General features: G+C 32.7%; 1 pseudogene; it reads left to right on the top strand.

Annotated features, from left to right (window-relative positions):
• Positions 1–3,206: 3,206 nt before the first annotated feature.
• Positions 3,207–4,149, top strand: LOC149158234 (iron-sulfur cluster assembly SufBD family protein ABCI8, chloroplastic pseudogene; annotated as a pseudogene).
• The last annotated feature ends 564 nt before the right edge of the window (positions 4,150–4,713 follow it).

Consider the following 4,713-nt stretch of genomic DNA (forward strand, 5'->3'; position numbering starts at 1 on the left):
GTGAGCCAAATTTGCATTACTTATCTCTAATAATTTGTAATTTTAAAAATATATATTTTTAATAAAAAAAAATATTTTATGTATTTTTAAAAAATCTATTCAATGAATCTAATTCGATATAGTTCCAATTTGAAATTAATTTGAAGAGAAATTTTAATTTTTAAGACTATAATATCAAATAAAAGTTAGTTTAATTTCATATTAACTGACCTAGATCCATGTTAACCCTAGATCTATCAAGCACCGAGAGGGATCCAATCATTCGAGGTGCAAACTTTTCTTTCTAGTGCAAAACTTGAGGAAATGTTTTCACCTAAAAATATTGGATACCTCTTGGCACTTGATAGTTATAGGGGTAATACAGATCTATGGTGGTTATATAATAATATATAATATATATATTTGTATTTGTGTCTCTTTGTTATTCCCTCTCTCTATCTCACCCCCCAAACAAAAACACACACACTCTCCCTCTCTTCCCCTTCTCTATCTATCTCTCTCTTCCCCTTCTCTCCCTCTCTATCTATATCCTTCTCTCTATTCCCTCTCTCCTCTCCCCCTCACTCTCTCTCCATGACTCCCTTGTGAACCCCTCTCTCTCTCAACCTTTCTCCCTCTATGACTTTCTTATTCCCTCCCTCTCCTTGCCCCTTGGATTCCATCTCTCTCTCTCCTCATCTCTATCTTCTTTCCTCTCTATCCTTTATCTCCCGCCTCCCTCTATCTCTCTCCCCCAGATCGCTCTCCCTCTCTCTCTCTTCCATCCAAATCTATCACTATCTCTCCCCTCCCTCTCCTTCTCCATATCTATGTCTACATCTCTCACGCTTCCCCTTCTCTGCTTATCTCTATCATCTCCTCTTCTTTCTCTAATTCCCTCCTCTCCTCTCTCTGTGTCTCTCTGTCCATATCTCCCTTCTCACACTTCTCTCTCTCCACCTCTCTCCACATCTATCTCTCTATGTATTTCTTCTTTCCTTCCTCTCTCTCCCACTCCAACTCTCTCTCTCTCTCTCATCCTTCCTCTTTCTCCCTCTCTACCATGCCACTCTCCCCCCCCACCCCCATCACTCACTCTCTCTCTCTCTCTCTCTCTCTCTCTCTCTCTGCCCTCCCTCTCTCCACTCCCTCCCCAATTCTCTCTTAAGTTTGATCACATTGTATTGTGTTTAAGAAATTATCTAAATTAAAAAACATAATTGGTTGTAAAATATTAAACCTATATTTTGGATCAATCATGTCAAAGAAACTAAAATAATGAAAAACTTAAAAAAAACATGAACTATATTTAATATATTATAATTAGTCAATTTTCTTGCTCTCATCCCTTGGATCCTTAGCTAAGATATATCTATATATATATATATATATATATATATATATATATATATATATATATATATATAGAACCAACATAGATCCATCTTAGCTTAATTTTATTAAAACCTTAATTTAATTTGTGTGCGAATATTTTTAGTAGTCGTGAGGATAGATGGTTTAAATATATTTCAAATTGTAACACTCTCCCTTTTAGATTCAATTAAAACAATGTTTTAAAATTAAATTAAAATAAAATATTTTTACTATGAAACAACTTATGGTTTTTTGGCATGTTGTTTTGATAAGCCATCGTATTGGCCCATGGCATTGTAACAAAGCCAATTTAAAAGTTAATATCCATGGTAAAGTGAGGGTGAATATCCATGGTTAACAATCTTGTCATATTGTTATAAAATATTTTGATTGTGAAATAATTTATGCTTTTCAGGTATGTGGTATTGATAATCCATGACTTTGACCAATGGTACTGTAAAAAAGGTTGTTTTTTACAAGTTAATAATATCTACTGTAATGTGGAGGTGAATATCCACGGTTAAGAATCTTCTCATATTGTTATAAAATATTTTGGTTGTGAAATAAGTTATGGTTTCTGGACTTGTAGTATTGATAAGCCATGGTATTGGCCAATGGTATTGTAACAAAGCATATTCACAAGTTAATAACAAAATCAAAATATAACAAATTGAATCTTATTATTTTTATTAATTTAACTTTCTATTATTAATTGAGGCCGTATTTAAATGTTTACAATCATCCCAATATCATTTTTAACTTCTCCTTCTTCTTTTTAATTTAGTTTCTTCCGCAAAAATAACAAATTCTTATTAAAAATAAATCATTTAACTGAATTACAATTTATATATTATAAATATTTCTTTTATTTTTTCCATTATAAATATTTATTTTCTTTTTCAATTCTAGTTTAGCGTCAGGTTCAAATAAAATATTCACAGATTACAACATCACATTGTAGCACTGCATTTTTCTCTGTCTTATTGATATCTGTGTGGAAAGGAAGACCATTTCATGGGATTCAAACTCGAGATGGAGTTTTCATGGGAAACACCTTAGGAGAGCATAACGCTTAGATGGAGGAAGGGAAAGGTCATTGGGCATGGAGATTTTGGCCATTTGTACATGAGTATGAATTTGGACTCTCAAGATTTCTTCCTTTTTACTAAAGATGATTTTTGTTCTTATCGGTAAACAATTTCGACGGTTTATATGAGAAAATCATAAATTTCATCTAGATTTGAGGGTTTATTGATCATGATAATGCAAATCTTGATTGCGGCCAACAATTCATCAAAAGGAAATGCAAAAGTAAGAATTTTGTATGTCCTTATTGTATAAAGGGTTTAATGATTATAATAATGCAAATCTTGATTGCGGCCAACAATTCATCAAAAGACAATGGACAAGTAAGAATTTTGCATATCCTTATTGTACATATCATTTCTCTCCTCCCTGACTTTTATAGGGTTAGAATGCATGAAATTTTAGTTTTTTTTTTCACCTTTTTTTAGTGGTTGATTGTTTGTGTAATGGACTCTACCATGGAAAAATTCAAAGGGCTTGAGTGATGCAAGAAAATTTAATAGTAGGACGAAAATACTAGACCTTTCTGAAGCTTTGTTACATGAAATTAAAATTTATTGTAATCATGAACATAAAATATTTTATGCTTCATCCTTAGATTTTGATCTCAATGCCTACAATTTTAAACCATGCTATTATATTTTAAGTAGAATACACGATACATTAAACCTTACAACTCTCCAAATCTTAGGTTAATTTCACCTAAAAAGAAGGAACCTGAATGGATTTTGCAATTTAGACTCAATACTTAGAGACAATGATTAAAAATGGAAGAACACTAATGGTCTGATAAATTTTACCTACCCATCAATTTCCAAGAGCGTTTCTATTATTCTGAACCTAAACAAAGAGAGTAGAATAAGAAGAGGAGCCTGGATGAGGTGGACCCTAGCCTCCTTGATACTTTTCAAAAGTTGGGCATGTCCTTGACTAGAAGAAGAGATTGACCAACGTTGTTGTAGATGTTTTTTTTGACAGTGTTTTCATTGCTACCATGCATAGGTAGACTCTATAGACAGTTAAGGTTATCTTTTGTTCGTTATAAGAGGTAATTCGGGAGTATCTTGATCTAATTAGGAAGTACCTTGGAAGGTTTTTTCCTCCTACTAATAACTACTATGCTTCATTGTAACTTTTTTTTAGTGATAGCTCCTTCTATTAAATCCCCATGCAGAATTTTTCACCCATGGAAATATCCACTTATTTCAGGATGAGTGATATGGACACTAGGTAATTTCAGAGGACTCGTATTATTCTAGATGAGAGGAGTTATGTGAGGTGAGAGGAGTTCTGTGACATATATTGAAGGATTCATTGCACCATTTTATGACACCAATCATCTCCATGCGACAACAGTGGATCTCTATTGCACAGAGGGAGAAACGATAAATTATTCCACTGTAAAGAATTGGTATGTTGGAGACAAGGAATGTAGACGTGGGATTTATAATTTTATTACGAAAAAAGCTTTGTGCGATGGAGATAAATCAAGGATTTCATGGACCTAAGTAGAGACAGGTTCGATAATCACTTGGAAATACTCAATAATTGTTTTGAAAGGCGATGATGCAATTTGAGAGTTCCATTCTGTTGCCTTGAAAAATAACTATCAATGGGGGGACAAAGATGATCCACATAGGGAAGAATTGCAGGAGTACGATTATTTCTAAAATTACATCTATAAGCAAGTCAATGAACTACTACACATGATTAGTGCAAGTGAAACCAAATTCTCATAATGCAAGGATTTTTTCACAGTGTGATAAGATGTTCATCGATGACTAGGAAACTGCAAATACTTATTGTTACATTCAGGTACAATTTGAGTTGCATTATAAAGTCTTTAATTTCATTTATTGATAGTCCTTCTTGTGTCCTTGTCTCTCTTAATTTCATTGTGGTAGGATTGGAATGGGTTAAAAAATCAAGAATATCATTGAGTAAAATAGACACCCACATGCCACTACATTTCATTGTTTATACTCTTTGTTTTTTATACAATTAGAAGTGACCAATATGATGTGCGCAAAACTAAAAATCCTAGCAGGCATGATGAATCTGGTTTTAAAATGGAAATCAAAACCAAGAATCATAAAATATCAATAAATTTGTGACATGGAGTAAAGAAAAAAAAAAAAAAAATTCTATGCCAACATTGTCTATTTAGTGCAAGATACTACTAATATTCATAATTTTCAGAGATGTTGGATGTCATGAAGATGCCCTCAAGAAAACTTATTAACTTGAAGATAAGATGGCGAGTGCAATTATTTA

This window comes from Pinus tabuliformis, chromosome 5_2, assembly GCF_031772625.1.
Source record: "Pinus tabuliformis cultivar Carrire ecotype Pingquan chromosome 5_2, CPIR1, whole genome shotgun sequence".
NCBI classification, from domain to species: Eukaryota; Viridiplantae; Streptophyta; class Pinopsida; order Pinales; family Pinaceae; genus Pinus; species Pinus tabuliformis.